Source organism: Carassius gibelio, chromosome B2, assembly GCF_023724105.1.
Source record: "Carassius gibelio isolate Cgi1373 ecotype wild population from Czech Republic chromosome B2, carGib1.2-hapl.c, whole genome shotgun sequence".
Taxonomy (NCBI): Eukaryota; Metazoa; Chordata; class Actinopteri; order Cypriniformes; family Cyprinidae; genus Carassius; species Carassius gibelio.
Window position 1 is genome coordinate 18,513,081 of NC_068397.1, and position 18,730 is coordinate 18,531,810.

General features: G+C 40.6%; 1 protein-coding gene across 5 annotated transcripts in view; it reads right to left on the reverse strand.

Annotated features, from left to right (window-relative positions):
* The window catches only part of dlgap1a (discs, large (Drosophila) homolog-associated protein 1a), a 126,663-nt gene extending 108,249 nt beyond the window's left edge, over window positions 1–18,414 (reverse strand). For 4 of the 5 annotated variants that reach the window (XR_008152530.1, XM_052547984.1, XM_052547981.1 and 1 more), the window contains exon 1: window positions 18,252–18,414. The gene's annotated coding sequence lies outside the window, so the exon portion shown is untranslated. The remainder of the gene's footprint in view (window positions 1–18,251) is intronic. The other variant, XM_052547982.1, reaches the window with a different exon arrangement.
* Between the last annotated feature and the right edge of the window lie 316 nt (window positions 18,415–18,730).

Consider the following 18,730-nt stretch of genomic DNA (forward strand, 5'->3'; position numbering starts at 1 on the left):
CGCTGTAATTGTCTTGTCAAAGTAAGAGCCCCTCATTGAGCCCCTTTACCTGCTGTGGCCATGTGGTGAGATGACCCATCTCTCCACCTCCCCTCTGCTGGAAGTGTCACAAAACCTGGTCAAGAAACAGGTTCAGCTGGCAAAGATTCACTACTTGTCTACATGACCCTTAATAGCTAACTGCACTCAGGTATATAAACTCAGCAACCTTTCTAGAAACAACTGCATAATTGTTATCACTGGCATATAAGGTTACACAAATGTTTACCTTGAAACAAAAGCAACAAATACCCATATACTGTAGATATATACTGTGCTTACAGGTGTATACAATTTCCAGGTTATCGATTGTATAAACTAAGGGACTACTATTCGAACAGGTAACAAAAAGCAAATAATTATTTTATATGTTATGTCCAATAACAGAGGAATAGTTCATCCAAAAATTCAAATTTGCTGAGAAAGCACAATTATGACAGTGTACTCCATTTTAGCCAGAAGCAATGATTTGAATTTAAAAACGTCTTGAAAGATGTTTATTATAAACACACAGCTTTTCACTCCACAAGGTGTTAACAGATAGACTGGAGCCATATTGATTACTTGTGGATTATTGTGATGCTTTTATCAGCTGTTTGCCACTTATCGACACTTATTCTGATGGCACCCATTCACTACAAAGGATCCACTGGTGAGCAAGTGATACAGTAATGCTACTGTAAGTTTCTTCAAATTTGTCCAGATGAAGAAAAAAACTCTTCTACATCTTGGACAGCCTGAAGACGAGAACATTCCCAGCTAATTTTCATTTTGGGTAAACTATTAATTGAATGGCCAATTTTAAAAGACTGTCAAAATAAATTAAATAACTTTTGTCACGGTTTTACGCTGCCTGAAGGAATACGGAGTCGAGGATAAACGGAATAAGGTTTTTAATATATCCAACACAGGGGATATCCAACATGGAGCACAGAGGTAGACACACGTAAGTAGCAAGTGTCACAAGTGAGCACAAGTGAGAAGACCCGACAAAACAGAACTGAAGGGACAAGGCTTATGTACAACAGATAATTGGGGAAACACAGGTGGATGGAATCATTAAATTAACAGGGACATGGAACACATGAGGAAGATAATAGACACCTGGGAACTAATCAAACTAAACACGGAAGACAGAAACTGGGTCACGGGCAAAAACAAGCTAAATGAGTCCAGGTGTGTGACAGTACTCCCCCCTCCCGGTAGGTGCGTCCTCGCACCGTAGAAACAACAGAGGGAGGCATGGGTGGGAACCTGGGAGGAGGTTCCGGTGGAGGACGGACTCCCAGGAGGGGGCCAGCAGACAGGGACCACAGAAGGAGGAGCCAGGGAGGAGACGACGGAGGAAGGAGCCAGGGAGGAGACAGGAGCAGGAGGAGCCAGATGGTCCACCAGAGACCAGCCAGGACGGAGATCCAAGGTGGAGTCGACGGCGGGAGGAGCCATGGTGAAGGAAGGGTCGACGACACCAGGGGGCCGACAGGCGGAGACTGCACCGATGGGTGAGGAGCCCAAGATGGAGCAGCACAGCCGCAGAGCCAGGGTGACGTCGAGGATCCGGAGGGCCTAGGTGGAGCTGAAGGCTCAGGCGACCAAGGCAGAGGCGGGGTCCTGGCAGACCGCTGTGGAGCCGGAGTGACCGAGGATGGAGGTGGAACTGGAGGGAAGGAGGAGCCTGACAGAGCCGGAGGGATGGAGTGACGAGGTGGAACCAGAGGAGAGGAGTCCCGAGGTGGCGGATGGTCGACGACTGACCAAGGTGGAGCCGGAGGGACGAGGGAGCCCGGTGGAGCAGGTGGGATGACAGGCCACGGTGGAGACGAGGGAGCTAAGAGCCAAGGCGGAGCCGCTGGGTCGAAGGACCGAGGAGGAGTCCAGGGCTCGGAGGCTGGAGGCGGAGACAGGGCCTTAACACGCCAAGGCGGAGCTGGAGACTGGCAGTCCGGCGGCGAACCACCGCGCCCCGATGGCGCGGACTGAGGGTGAGCTGCGGGACTGACTGGCACCAGCAGGGATGGCGAGGAACTGGCTGGTCTAGGAGGAGGAGAGAGGAGAAGGATGGGAGGAAGGACAGGAGGATCAGGACTGGATGGAACCAGCGAAGGAGTAGAGGGACCAGCAGGTTTGGGAGGAGGCGGGAGAGGGAGGCTGGGAGGGAATACAGGAGACACAGAAGATTCAGGGCTGGGCGGAACCAGTGGTGAAACAGAAAAATCATGGCTGGGCGGAACCAGCGGAGACACAGAAAATTCAGAGCTGGGCGGAACCAGCGGAGACACAGAAGATTCAGAGCTGGGCGGAACCAGCGGAGACATAGAAGATTCAGAGCTGGGTGGAACCAGCGGAGACACAGAAGATTCAGAGCTGGGCGGAACCAGCGGAGACACAGAAGATTCAGAGCTGGGCGGAACCAGCGGAGAAACAGGAAACTCAGGGCTGGACGGAACCAGCGGAGAAACGGGAAACTCAGGGCTGGGCGGAACCAGCGGAGACACAGGAAACTCAGGGCTGGGCGGAACCAGCGGAGAAACAGAAAATTCAGGGCTGGGCGGAACCAGCGGAGAAACAGAAGATTCAGAGCTGGGCGGAACCAGCGGAGACACAGGAAACTCAGGGCTGGGCGGAACCAGCGGAGAAACAGAAGATTCAGAGCTGGGCGGAACCAGCGGAGAAACAGAAAACTCAGGGCTGGGCGGAACCAGCGGAGATACAGGAAACTCAGGGCTGGGCGGAACCAGCGGAGAAACAGAAAACTCAGGGCTGGGCGTAACCAGCGGAGAAACAGAAAACTCAGGGCTGGGCGTAACCAGCGGAGAAACAGAAAACTCAGGGCTGGGCGTAACCAGCGGAGAAACAGAAAACTCAGGGCTGGGCGGAACCAGCGGAAATGGAGCAGAGGAAATGACTGGAGGAGGTAGGAGTGGGAGACTGAGAGGGTTTACAGGGGAATCAAGGCTGGACGGAACCAGCGGGGAAACAGGAAAATTAGGGATTACCTCCATAGACCAGTCCATCAGATCCAGAACTTGCTCCATACGATCTTCAGAGACTGCATATAGCTCACCCTCAGTCGCAGGAGTGTGGGCAGGGCTTTCCTCCACGCCCTCGATCTCCACGAGGACTCCCACGATGCACGGTGTTGCCGGCTCACACACCTGGTCAGTCGCGCTCTCGAGATCCGGCTCCCTGTCAGTGGATGGCTCGGGCTCTGCGGTGGGCTCTGGCTCCGTGTGGCGTGATGGTGGCTGGCTGGTCTCTGGGTCGGGAGTGGGGCTGGCGAGGTCCTCTATGGGGCAGATGGTGAGAGATGACCCATTTCTCGCCAGAGTCCACTCCACAAATGCGGCGAAATCCTCTCGAGGACCATCTTCGGACGACAACGCTCTGCATTTGGAGTTCAGGCTGGTGTTGTAGAAGGTGCAGAGCGCGCCGTCCGGGTAGCTGGTGGCATTAGCTAATAGGAAAAACTGTCTGGTATGGTCCTCGAGAGAACGTCCTTCCTGCTTCAGCAGGAGGATGAGGAATTCGGGACGATAGAGGGGATCCATAGACACTAAGAAAAGAAAAGACTGTGGAAAAACAAAAGCAAAACGGAGGGAAGAACACGCAGTTTTCTATTTTCTCTTTTGAGGTCGGGTCTTCTGTCACGGTTTTACGCTGCCTGAAGGAATACGGAGTCGAGGATAAACGGAATAAGGTTTTTAATATATCCAACACAGGGGATATCCAACATGGAGCACAGAGGTAGACACACGTAAGTAGCAAGTGTCACAAGTGAGCACAAGTGAGAAGACCCGACAAAACAGAACTGAAGGGACAAGGCTTATGTACAACAGATAATTGGGGAAACACAGGTGGATGGAATCATTAAATTAACAGGGACATGGAACACATGAGGAAGATAATAGACACCTGGGAACTAATCAAACTAAACACGGAAGACAGAAACTGGGTCACGGGCAAAAACAAGCTAAATGAGTCCAGGTGTGTGACAGTTTTATTATAATTAATTAATTATAATTATTATGCTTCATAAATAATGTGCCATATGAATAATTAATTAATTCATTTTTAGATTACATCTCAAATTGTTTAACATAAAGATAAAATGTAAGGTAAATTAAAGTAAAATAAAATGTTAAAAATAATTTCCATGTAAGGTAACAACACTTGCTGATGCACAGATAACTATTTCACAAAATGGTCTAAAGGATTTACCTTTAACGGCAGTTAAAGAAAAGACTGTATCCTCTCAATACAGCCTTTAGATCTTTTCTTTTTAAATATATGAAACCTGTCATATTTTGATTCATCCAGACTCTGCTGGATATAATCAGACAAAACTGAATCAGAAAAAAACAAAAAATGATTAATCAAATACTATTATGTTTTAGCAGATGAGGAGTGCTGGTGTATAAACAGTTTCAGAGCTCTAGAGGAAAAAACAGCTCAATTGACCCGTCTATGACTAACGGGCAAAGGGGACCTTATTATGGGAAAAAGTGCTGTGGAGACCACCTCAGTTTTGGCTCTAAAACAGAGCCAAATCATCTGTCGTACACATTCTAGAAATGAACAAAACCAATAAAATTACCACAGTTCTTCATGTTGGAATAAAGCAAAGCAAAGACCGATAGAGTGGAAGGAAGACACGTGGAATAAATGTGAAACAAACTCAGCAGGATATTTTGTAACGCTCTATAATTTATTTCCCCCAGCCCCTGGTTCTCCCTTCCCTCAGGCCACCTGCATGCTCCATCTCTCAGCAAACCATCGTTGCAAACAACACAGTCCTTCAGTGCCACTGAGACTGATAGTAATCCTACACATTTACACACAGCTTCAGATGTCGCCAATCTGATAGTGAATGGCATTACTGCCGCTGCCATTGTGTCTAAAGGGTTTCATCACAGCCTCAATGATGTACCATTCTGTCTTGGATCAAACCAATCCACAAATTCAATTCTCAAACGTTCTTGACCTGCTACTTAAACTCAACTCTAATCAGAAACACAAGAAGACAAAAGAAAAAGAAAAAGAAACAGTATGTTGTGGTTAAGCTTTATCCTGTGTTATATTTAGTAGCATGAGTTGCCAAAGACTCGAGATTGATTCTTTTAACAATAGATTCCTTGAACAGCCTCTGAAAATAAATAAAGAAAGGAAATGTAAAGACTTTTTGGACTAAATTGAACATAATAACATCTGGGATGCAACAAAATCACATCTGACAACAGCTAATACTGTACCGTAATTAAAGTAATAAAAGTATAGATCAGCCTAAAATGTAAATTCTCTCTTCAATAGCTCAGCCACATGTGGTTCTGAACTTATAACCCTTGCATGGAACACATAAGGTGAAATTCTGAAGCTATGTTTGATTTGAAATATTGTGCCCAAGTCATTTAAACCACTTTTATGATACTTTAATGGATACAGCTCACAGCTAAAGAAAAAAAAACTGACTTATTAGCATTTTTGCACTCAGTGCCTACTTTTTAAAACACTGTTTCGGCTTTTAAGTCCAGGAGAATGGAATGCTTAAAAAAAAGCGTCAACAGGAAAAATGTATGACCTAAAGCAATGGCTGCATGAGGCATCCAAATTAGATTCATTATCAACACATAAAAGGATGATTGGTTTTAATAAAATAACTTGAGCGACCATTACCCAAAGCGATGGTGAGCAATGAGAGAGACAGGAACAAAGCAGGCATTTGGAAGTTAAATAGAAAGAGCTTTTAAACTATGTTGGGAGTTTCAAATTACTCCCAGACTGTTCCAAATTCTGAAATCTCCAGACAATTTATTAGGAAGAACATACAATAATTCAGAAATCAAATAATTAATTCAAAGGGACTATTAGACATTTCAGCTTTTTCATGTTAAAATACTTTCACTTATCCAAGCTTAATTCAGCATGAAATAAAAATTCACCCTCCATTTTAAAAATGCAAGTTCATACCTTATTGTGAACAATTCATTCACAAGTAGTTTTTGCCCCTTTCTTTCTTACTATGTTTAATCAAAATTAACTCAATCTGACTTCCAATGAAAGGAAAGACACTGGTGACAATCATTTAGATAAATTGCCATTGGTATATAATTTAGTAATTTGTATTTGTACCAAGATAGCACACATACGTCTGCAAGATGTCTAGTAGAGATCCGTAAAGTGTCTGGTTTGTACAAACATCTGACAGATGTCTGTTTTACACACATTCTAAATCACAAACATCTTGAAGACATCTACAGATGCCTATTTAAATAGGAAACATCCTATAGACGTATTGCAGATGAGCAAACATGAGCAAACAAAAAATACGTCTTCCAGATGTAAATGAAGATGTCAAATAGAAACAGAAATGACCATTACCATTATCTACCATTCACTTCAAAAACAATAATTTATGGCAAAAAAAAAAAAAAAAAAAAACTGTTAAATGTTTTCTTAAGCAAATCTAAAAAATAACTTATTAACAAATAGTGTTGTGTTCCATAAATTGACCTGAAGTATTTATTTTTCTGTAATTTATTTTTTAACTTAACTTCATTTAAATTTTAATTTATGGGTTACTAGAAATAACAAAAAATATCGGCTCAACCAAAACTGTTTATAAAAAATAGGGCAGGACTAAGAAAGAGGAAACTCAAGCAACTCCATTCATTTGGTGTGTTGCAAAAATGACAAGCTTTAACATTTAATGGCCCAATTCTACACTTCATACCTTTCTTCATGACTTATTACATACATTATTCATGACTTACCATGCTACCCCAAAAATAGCTCATTGATTTAAAAACCATAGAGTATTTCCATCTTGTGTCACAGTCCTCCTTTGGAGAGCTCATTAAGCTAGTCTAGATCTGTGCTAGCACCTTCATTAGCAATTGAGACCAAAATAATGAGTCTGTGTCTTTAAAAAAATAATTAAAAAGCCAAAGAACTGATTAGCAATGAATACATATAGCCTATTCAAGAAACATGTCAGTGAAACATTGTATAATAGGCTGTTTCCAGGCAACACACTGCTGTGCCACTCAACAATGAGTTCTGTGGTTGTAACACACGTTTAGCTTTGATCGTTTCATTCAACCTGTAAATCTCCACTGCAACCAGGCAGGCCAGCATCTAATGATATGACCATATTTCAAAGACGGTACATACAGGTGAATGTCCCCACAGCTCTTTTATTGGTTTGTTGCTATGCTACTATTAGCAACTGCATGTCAGGTACAAAAAGCATGCATCTTTTGCATAATCTTCCCCTGAGGCAAACCTGCAGGATATCACTTACTATGTGCTTCAAAGAGTTATGAGCATTGGAAACAGTAACACTACAATCTTAAATCTTACAGACTTTCTTACAGGCTGGCAGGTGTCTACGTTTATATTACCGCAAACAGATGGTGTAAAACTAATAAAAAAAATAAAAAAAAATGAATCAAAATGATATGGATTGTCTGTTTTATCTTATATTTACATATGCTCTCGTTCAAAGTGTATATAGGTCAAAATATATACATAGGGCCTTACATGATCCAGTGTTTTGCAGATAACATGTGTTTGAGAACATTATTCTCTTCGACATTAAAAGTAAAGCACAATGTTTCCAGATGAACCATGTCATTTGATGTGCGCCGCTGACAGGAATATCTCCACAGGGGGTGATGCTAATTTCTAGCAGTGCAGCTTGATCTGCAAAGTAACAAATCCATTAAACAGGAGGAGTTCACTCCAGAAACACCACAATAATAGGCTTAGACTATATGCTTGATGCCAATCTGTCCTTGCCCTTGTGTATTTCCCCATCATGATGCTTGCAGGCAAAAATGGCAAACTAGTATGCAGTGACGGAGGTATCCTGGAACAGGCCAGGTGCAGGAAAGGCTGCTCAATTGTGGCTGACCTGTCAAAACTGACTGTGTAGATAACAGAAAAAATCCTGGGTTTAATACAAGTTAAGTTTAATTACCAACATTTGATGTAATGTCCGATTTTCATTTATACCATAAATAAATGCAAAGCAGCATGTGGATTATTTAGAGTATTGTTTTAGCCACAGGACTAGTATGCATAATTTTTTATTTGAATTATCACGCATGTATTATTAAGGCTTTTTTAACACATTAAAATGCACAATATATTTAGCAATCAAACATTTATTTATCAATCATTGGACACCTATTTAGAAGTTGAAAACAAGCGTTTTAGCTTTTCAACATTTATTAAATGATCAGTATGTTTTGTTTTTAAATGTAGCCACTAGCCACAAACATAATCAGAAAGTAGCAACAGAACTTGTTAAGGAATATTAACCCAACTCCAACCACTGAATCTATTGAGAGCCATGGAAGTATAGAGGGCACATACACATTAATAGTGTAGAAAGAACATTGACTTAAAAGAATACTACAGAGCAGGTATTCCAAAACATTTGAAACATTCTAACAGAAACAGCCAAACTTATGTGTGAATATGGGTGAGAAAGTAAGTTTGTGTGTGTGTCTGTGTGTAAGGGAATGTATTGAATGAGTGTGTGTAGCCTGTGGACTATATTGCAGAGGTCTCTTCAGCTACTGATGTCTTTATGCAAAAAAAGTTTCTCAGAGCGGCTCACAGTAAATGCTACTGCTCCCCACAAATTTACCATTACACCAACAGCATGGCATTAAAATGTAATGATGTACAACACTGAAATGCTGTATTATTATAATTTTTTGTGTACAACTGACAAACTTAACATAGGCTGAAAGTAGCAAGCTAACGTTAATTGTGGGGGTGCTGCTCGGTATAATAGTTTTCAAGAATATTGTGTTAATTGGTAAACTACTTAGCCTAGGCTACTAAAATGAACACCAAAACTTAACTTGAACTGTTAAAAATTAAAGCAATTTATGCAAAAAAATTTATTGAAAGCTGACAGGCTCCAAGTTTCTTACCTTGACCACCTTCTTCCATATTCAGCAATTTTCTGTTCTGATCTCAACAAGTCTGGGCAAACAAAACTATTGAGTAGGCACCAATGATTTTCATGATGTCATCATGTAGACTAAGTAAGTATTTTACAGTATTTTAAAAATACATAAATAAAAAACACTGAAGTATTTTGAAACAAAATACGAAGATATTTTCATCAACCCAATACAATTTTGTTTTTGAAATACGTGTATCATAAATACTGCCCATCCCACGAAGATAACTATAAAGATAAGGATTTTGGTGTCCACACCCGTGGACTAGGGCTGCACGATATTGGGAAAAAATGACATTGCGATATTTTAATTTTCTGCGATATATATTGCAATATTTTTTTCTTATAAAAACAAAAATGTGGTGGGCACACTTACATTCTCATTTTAAATTATTTAAACATCGACATCATCGTGTCAATTGATTTAATATGCGCGAGGGTGAGAGAGCAAGACAGCACTCGTGTTGTTTGAAGACGTCTCTCTCTCTCTCTGTCTCTCTCTCTCGCGCACGCTCTCTCTCTGTCTCTCTCTCTCTCGCACGCTCTCTCTCTCTCTCTACCCTGTTAGACTTGCATGTGTTTTTCAGTCCTGTCAATGATAAACTTTCACTCTATGATGGTTAAACTGTACAATTAATCCGCGAATCACATTCGTCAAGGGCCGGGGAGCAGCTGGCCCGTACAGTTAATGAATAATGGATAAACTACAACAGCCTACATCGCACATCCTGCGATGTGACTATCGTGGATTCATACATCGCGATATCGATGCTTAAACGACACATCGTGCAGCCCTACCGTGAACAATATAGTCTGTTTATTCTAAGCACACGATCTTCTGCCATTTTAAATTCTTGTGCCCATTATAACAGGAAGGATTCCAATTTTTTTCTGTGAAACATAACATGAGGCTTGTGTTTGCTTATAGACCATTTAAAGCCATCTCACTGGGACAAGTCAATTCTCGGCCTGAGGGGAGTGTGAAAGATAGCTGCTAATCTATCGGAATAAAACATGCTAGTAGCCCCTTTCCACTCATTTCTCATCCTACTGCTTCAAATAACTTAAACATAGTCCTGGACACTGAGTGTTGCCAGCACTTTGTTTTGACTCCTGCAATGGGACTACTGCCCTACATGTGATCTATTAGTGAATTGGGAGGCCTGGAGAAAGTAGAGTACTCAGGGGGTCAAGCTGTGGCAGGTGTATGTGTGTGTGTTTCAACAATACAGCACAGAGAAAATGAGAGGGGGTTGATGTGCTAGACTGTGAGAATGTGCAGAGGTGTTGGTGAAACGCAAATGGGGATACTCGCTGTTGGGGATTTGGGCCAAGTACTCTATTTCGTTAACATAATTTACACTTTACTGATGTACAAAATGGTTTAGCTTGTTGAAATACTGTATATGAACCTAATATTTTACAAATAATACACAAATTGTTCCAAATAATACAAATAAATGCACTCAAATATTTTGTTGCAGTGTTAATTTTTTATTTACTCCGTAACAACTGCACAATATATCTGTGCCATCAGTTACTGGCCAATATTACAGTTCCCTTTCAAGGGAACTTCGAACAGCGTCCTCTAGGGGGCGCTATGGGGAACATCTCGTCTTGACCCTTGTCTGAAGCATACATTGAAAAAACACCAATGAGTTGGCCGGCGACAGTCTCTGACGTCACTACTGGCGCGACTATAAACAGGCACCAGGAGAACACATCATTCTCTTCTTCGTCTTCACTGACTGTTCTGTTTGAAGCGTGCATCTGAAAGAACCGGTAAGAGCGATCTTTCTCTGTATACCATGGTGACAACTACCAAGCATTTAGACATTGTTTGCATCCGTGTCTGCGTTATTTGACACCCAATGACACACGTGATCAATGCATCATTTGTTTGGGTGAAAAGCACGCACACGATGTCTTTGAGAAGGCAATCTGCGTGCATTGTGAGCGTTTCTTTTTTTTTTAATGAAAAGCTCCACTCTCATTCGTCTCTCTTTCCAAGATAAAAAAAAAAAATGGCGGCCATCTGCTTTCAGGACCCGCAGCTGCTGAGGCACGGAGGAGAATGAGCTCGTTTTAGGGAGGGACTTTCCCTTTCGCGCTTGTAATGGTGGCAGGCGAGAGAGAGCCTCGGGAGGATAATGTTATATCTTTAACATCTGATACTAAGGTTAGTGCTCTGCTGGGTTTTTACCCAGGAAAAGCAGGAGATATTTGAGGATGGTGAAGAAGCTGAGGCTGAGCCTTCTCAATCCTCCTGCCCTTTGTATGTAGAGTTGTTGGAGGTTATGGATCGCACCACGGAAAAGTTGGACTTACCATGAATGTGCGCTAACAAGTTGACGCCGTGAGGTTGCCTTGATGAGCGTTATCTTTCTGACCATAGCCCTCCAGCTCAGGTGAGCCTTCCATTTCTGCCTGATCTCCATAAAGAGATCGAAAAGAAATAAAATAGACTGTTTTCTTCTCGCATTCATCGGTTTCGGCATTAGAGTTGTGCTGACATCGAGGAGATGTGCGAAAGCATCTATGAGAGGATGTCACCTGTAGAGAGAGCTAAGAAAAATATTTCTGCGGGGGAGACATCCTCTCTTAATCTCCCTCCTTGCCATCTAAGCCCCTTCAAGAAATACATCTCACTTAAATGGCAAGGCATACGCAGCAGCAGGTCAGGCTGTGGCTCTATTACACACAATGGTGGTGCTTCAAGCATATCAGACTGATCTGCTAAGAGACCTGGATAGAGGCGAGGGCCTTTCTCCTGATCAGGTAGCCGAGCTGTGCCGCACCATAGATCTCTCTCCATGCTACCAAGCAGGCCACCTTCGCCATGGGCAGGACTATGGCAGCCATGGTGGTAGCGGAGAGACATCTGTGGATGAACCTGGCAGACATCAGGAAGAAAGAAAGAAAAGGCTTTTTTCTCAAAGCTAAGGTTTCGCCTTCTGAACTTTTTGGTATTTCCCTTGAGACAATGATCGGGATGTTCAGGGAGACGAAGCCATGTTCCGCTGCATTCAGATCTTGCGTTCCACGAAGGTCCAGGTCTGCGTCCAGACAACATATGGGTCCTGGCCTGTCTCGATCTGAGGATCAAAGACAGGCACAAAAGGCTAGTGTTTCGACTCGCACTCCTTCCCCACCATCTTGAGGAGGTAAGCAGAACCTAAGGGATGTGATCCATATGAGGCAGCGTTCTTGTCTGAATCAGAGTGATACCTAGGTATCTATTCATTGCCTTTAGGGATTCTTCTGCTTTTATCCTCCTCTTCCTAATTTCCTTGTAACCACCAGCTCTCCACCTGATCAAGGCTAGGTGGAAACCTCTCGCATGCACAGTCTCCTATGCTGGACCTATACTGTTTTTGGCTGGTTCTATGTTCATAGCAACCACCTTACTGATGGTCCGGACTAAAGAGTCAAGATTTCCAAGAAGGGTCGCCTATGAGTGCGCTACTCTGAATTCGGAGTTCTCCTCTAATATGAGACATATGACATCACAGACAGAAACAGTCTCGTGCATTTTGCATATAAATCTTTATCACAAGCAATCCCACAGGTATAAATTAACTTAGTTTTTCTGCTTCTATAGAAGGGAACATATGTATTTATTAACATATCTTTATTGCGAGGATTAACCCCTTGAGATGAAACATCTAGTTTTCGAGGGGGTCCTCCAGTACATCAAAGCAAAATGAACCAAATCAGCAGAGCAAATATCACGGTCAAAAACAGTACAACAAAACACAACAGCACACACACACACACATTCCACACACATTCCAGCTCACAATGCTCAACCCCACCCCACCCAGCACGAACCCCACAAGTGACATGACAAAAAAAAAAAAAAAAAAAAACAACCACATGACTAGCATTGCACAAGATCAAGGACTAAGAGGAACACAAACAAGAACATTGATGATAATAATAATAATAATAATAATAATAATAAATAAATAAAAATAAGGACATAAAAATGAAAGATAGTAAACACATGACCAATGAATTCAAGTCCTAGGTCAAACAAACAAAACTAGAAACAAAGACAATTGTTCCGAAGATGTTCCCCGAAACGCTGTAAGTGAAGTTAAAGAACGGATAGAAAATGGAAGATTATTCCAATCATATGGAGCCTTAAAACAAAATGCATATTTCCCTACCTGTCTTTTAACTCTAGGAACAACAAAAAAGATCTGATCATTGTGTTGCAGGCTGTATAGCGAATTATAAAGCACTAAGTGTTGCTTGAGATAAACTGGATAATTCAAGTAATAACTTTTAAAAATAAATTGTAACCAGTGATACTGTTTCCTGGCAGAAGGGGCAAACCAGGACAGATGTCTGTACAACACACAACGGTGGAGAACAAAGCGGCAAAGACTGTTTTAGACCACATCAATGGAATGCAAACAAGAAGCAGTAGTATTCTGATAAATAATATCGGCATAGTCCAAAATAGGCATGAGCAGCTGTAAGACTATTCTTTTCCTGACCAGAAAATTAAAAAGTTAACAGATTGATAAAGTATTTTAAGACGAGAGCTGAGTTTGTTTGTCATAGCTTGTACATGAGTTTTAAAAGATAAACCAGTTTCCAGCCAAACACTAAGATATTTAAAGGTCTCAGTTGACTCTAAAGGAGAGGAGTCGAGAAAACAAACATTAAGGTTGTTTTCACCTATATCCAAGGCTTTCCTATGGAACAATAAAGAGTAGGACTTTGAAGAATTGAAGTCGTGCTGTAAAGACAGGTTTATCCCGGAAATGTTAGGTTTACTACAGTAAATAACTGTATCATCGGCATAAAGGTGAATATTACAATCTGTACAGCATAAGGGCATATCATTAACAAAGATAGAAAATAATAAAGGTCCAAGAGAAGAACCTTGAGGAATGCCTTTCACTATACCTGTATAATCAGACTGACAACCCCTGTAATACACACCCTGACGACGATGATGAAAATAACTATTAAACCAGAGTAAAGATGATCTCGAGAGGCCAATAGCATGCAATTTATCCAATAGAAGATAGTGATCTACTAAATCGAACGCTTTGGAGAGATCTAAGAAAATGGCACCGGTACACAGATTGTCATCAAAACTAGAAAGTATATCATTAGAGAGTTTTAAGAGAGCAGCGGTAGTGGAGAAGTATTTTCTGAAACCTGATTGGCATGGAGTAAGTAAATTATTATCAGACAGATAATCAATATTGTTTTCCCTGTTTATCTAAAAGTGCTATTTTTCTTGTTTTAAACCTAGCCAAAAACCCATGTGTTGCGTGTGAAACACAGTAGGCTTTAATTAGTATATATTTATTGTGAAATGACTGCGTTTCCATGTCAATCCATGTTCATTTTTCCCGCGAACAATGTGCTATCACTTTAATTCAGCACCTGCAGCACAGCAAAAATAGACTCAGTAGCCTACGTAAACAATCGCTTCACTGCTGCAGACGCAACGCTCCTGGAACGCACTGACGAACCGCAACCTCGTGCAGCTGGAATCCGTTAATACGCTCTGCAGACGGACTATGTGTGAAACAGGCGTTATAACACCAGAGCACTGCTGTTTAACCTCACCACGCCTCGCAGTTGCTGCTTAGAAGTTCAACATTGTAAAGGGTCACAGTGTCACGTGGTGTAGCATAACATTCATTCCGAACGTTGAGAAATTAAATAGTATGGCGGTATATTAAAAATTAATATCATAAACGAAAATATACACTGGTTTTCGGTATGAACCAGTATACCGCCCAACACTATACTGTTCCCATATTCGAAGTTCCCTTGAAAGTGAACGTCTCAGGTTACGAATGTAATCATGGTTCCCTGAGTAGGGAACGAGACACTGCGTTCTCTAGCTCTCTGCCATGCTTAGGATGCAAGCTTCAGACGAAGAAGTAAATGACATGTTCTCCCGGTGCCTGTTTATAGTTGCGCCGGAAGTGCTTTGGTGTTTTTTCAATGTATGGTTCAGACACGGGTCACGACAAGGTGTTACCCATAGCACTCCCTAGAGGACGCAGTGTCTCGTTCCCTACTCAGGGAACCATGGTTACATTCGTAACCAAAAATCTTTTCTTTTTATTATTTATTAATTTTTTTAAATCAGTATCCATATTGAATATACACTACTGCTAAAAATTTGGGTCAGCTCAGTAATTTTATATAAATGAATACCTTTATTCAGTTTGGACACATTAAATTAATCCAAAGTTTTTACAAAAATAAATGTATTTAAATGTAAGCTGTTCTTTTGAACTTTGTAAAAATCCTTCAAAGAAAGCAGGGTTTCCACAAAGATTTTAAGCATTTTTACTTAAAGCTTAATAAGATTTTTCTTAATTTACTTTTGCTGTCATCTAAAAGTTCAATTCATTAATAGCCTACTGTTTAAGGCAAATCTCAAAATAGGCTAAATATACTGTATAATGCATTTAAAATGTTATATATAAAAATAGAACAACATTTTTAATATCACTGCATCCCTACTTGACATATTCACATATTACAGTATAAGAATATCCATACATTCTAATCACATGGAACATTGCGTTTTAATGATTCACATCCTTTTTTGAGTGACGTAACAGCAGTTGCTATACAAGGCACAACATTTTTGGTGAATCATCCTTCCACCTCCGCAGCATAAATACCACCTGTTTCAGAGTGCAGAGGGCCGCAAACCTCTGAAAATCATACAGCTATCCTCATTAAGATGCAAACTCCCACTGTCTTGCAGCTAATTCTGCACCATATACTTACACCCATCCTCCACAACATCCAGAGTTATTAACATTATTTAAGGCACAGTGCTAAACGGAAGAGTACTCAGACTGTCCTCAGCTGAATCATGAGGAAGAAATACAAGCTTATATTTTACAATAATTTGACATTAATCTGATCATAAACCTCCTCAGGCTGGAAGGATATATTCTTTATCCCCATCAAAAAAGTAGCTCTTGATTAAAATGTATTAACAGGAGATCATTTAAAATATTGTTTCTTTTAAACGTGCACATCAGAGAGCCACTCAATAAAAGTAAATATTTCAAGCCTAAATTAACTGCTTTACAAGATTAAAACATTAACAATTTATAACAATCAAAGATCACAGGGCATTTAGAATAGCAGTGCATATCGAGTTCTGGGAGTGAAATACAGTAACTGCACCAAAGTGTCGGCCCAACTAGCTTGTGTAAAATGAGTCGATCAACTCAAGAGTCAAATTCTGTTACAATGATCATCTTCTCACACACTGGCCTTCTTATGCTCCACCGTCTCACACATCATTCTGTGCCGCTGAGTCTGACTAAACTGCACAGAATGGATTTTAGTGGCAATGCTTAATGGCTAATAAAATGAACACAACCTCAACAGTGAGGCCGACCGTGGTCTGAGATTCAAGGTGCCCTTTGAGCATATTATTTTAAAGTGATCATTTCCTTTAATTGAGCTTTACGGAACACTTCCTAATTAGATTATTTCAATCCTATTACCAAATAAAGCCATCAAAGCATGTCCAGTGATGCTAGTCTGAGCAGTGATACAGCTCAGCAGACACAACTCTTCCTACTGTTATGGAGAACTGAGATGAGACACCCAGGTGGGAATCTATTGTGGATAACCAGACTTTACGGTCACATTGTGTTTTGTCTGTATATCTACTAGGTATAGTTTAAATAAAAGCAAACCAGACGCTACTTCAAGCTTCATAGAAAAGCTGTTGAAAAATAAAATCACACTGTTCCAGGGCACTTGACAGTGGACTGACTCAGATCTAATAAATCTCTTATCCACCCACCTCCACAGTTTCTCTCTCTCTCTCTCTCTCTCTCTCTCTCTCTCTCTCTCAGGATGTAGCTTTCTGCCCTCCCTTAAGCATGACATCAAATCTAAATGACATTTATTTCAGACAGTAAGATGGTGACAGGTATAGACTTATTTGTAGTTCAGTAAAAAAACAATTGATCAAAGTTGACATCTTTGAAAGGTTTAAATACAGCCAGATTTGCCAGATTTAAAAACACAATAAAATTTATGAAAAAGAAACATGATTTCAATTTTATTTTTTTATTTTTTTGTGGTTAAGGGATTGGTTGTTGTTTTTATCTTTTTATTTAAAATCCTGTAATGATCTTTAGTTTAACAATATAAACCTCCTAATCAATAGCAATATGCCATGATTCTTCAAATATACTATGACACGGCCAAACCAAGAGAAAGAAGGTAGAAAGAGATAATTCAATCGAAAATAAAATTTTGTCATTGTTTAATCCCCTGCATGTCATTCCAGACCGGCAGGACTATGTCTTATGCAACACACGGCAGAAGATTTTTAGAAGAATGTTGGTAACCCAACCGTTTTGTAACCAAACTTCCATTGTTTGTATAAAAAGCACTGAGAGATTTTTCAAAATATTGTATTTTATGTTCTACAGAAGCAAGTCAGTCATGCAGGTTTGGAACAAAATTGGAATTTTCATTTTTAGAAGAACTTTCACTCAAAAGTTATTTTTCTCTCCTAACAGTTATCATTTATGTGATATTATCTTCAAACATATTATAATAGTCAGACTTAAGCTTTAAGTGCATTTCAGATCATGAAATGAAAGTTGAGCCAAAGTCAAGCAAATATGAAGGCAAAGTATTTCAATAAAATAAAATACAATAAAATAAAATTGAAAGTATTTTATTATTATTAAATTAAAAAAATGATTTAATTTCTTATTCAAATAACCCAAGTCAACTTGGCATTCCGAGTTTAGGAAAGACACCATGAGACACATCATCTGTCATTTCAACAGCTGTGTATGGTCTCACAACACCAATACTTCCTTCTGCAACAGATGTTATATGTAAGTGATTGCCAATCATTTAACTTAATCGAAACAGACAATTCATCTAAAACATACAATGTAGCTAGTTTGATTTTTGTTGATATGTTGCTACCTGACTGTCCCCGGTCTTTGTTCACTGTACATTCACAGAGACTGTAGCGCAGAGGCTGCAGAAATGAAGTGCACAGCTATGTGAAACATCAACATTACAACAAACGCGACAGGGTTTAACGCGTGTGTGAAGCGGCACCGATGTGGCGTGATAAAGAAACGGATATCAGCGGGAAACACGCGACATGTTTCATCAATGCAATTCGCAACAAGAAAATAATCACACTTGGATTATTATGAACAAACCGCATATCAGAATAATAAAACCTTACCTACGCGTCTTTATCAGCCGCAATTCATAAACAGAGGGAAGTAAATCCTTTAGCGTTTCTGAAATACAGACCGCGCATGGAGGCAGGAATGATCGCTGGATATGATAGTGGAGTCGGTCTGATCCGCAGCTGACAGCGAGCCGAGCCGTGGAGCTGCAGCGGAGGTACGTGTGCTGTTCAGTGATGCCGGAGCACCGACAAAATGCGGCATGGAGTTCGGCCAGTGGACTCCAATGAGCTCACGCTGGGAAACATTCCTTTAGAAAAAATCTAAAGTCCGTCTGTTAAATAATGAAGGAGATTGTGTTAATCTTGTCATTTTCTTAAGATCTGAAATGTAATGTTGGGTTTGAAGTTGGCTTAACATTTAAAAAACTGTGCCAGTTCCAAAATAGCCAACAAATAGATAGTTCAAAATAACAATAGAAACCTACAATCAGTGCATGCAGAGTTAATTTCCAGATATTGCACACCTAATG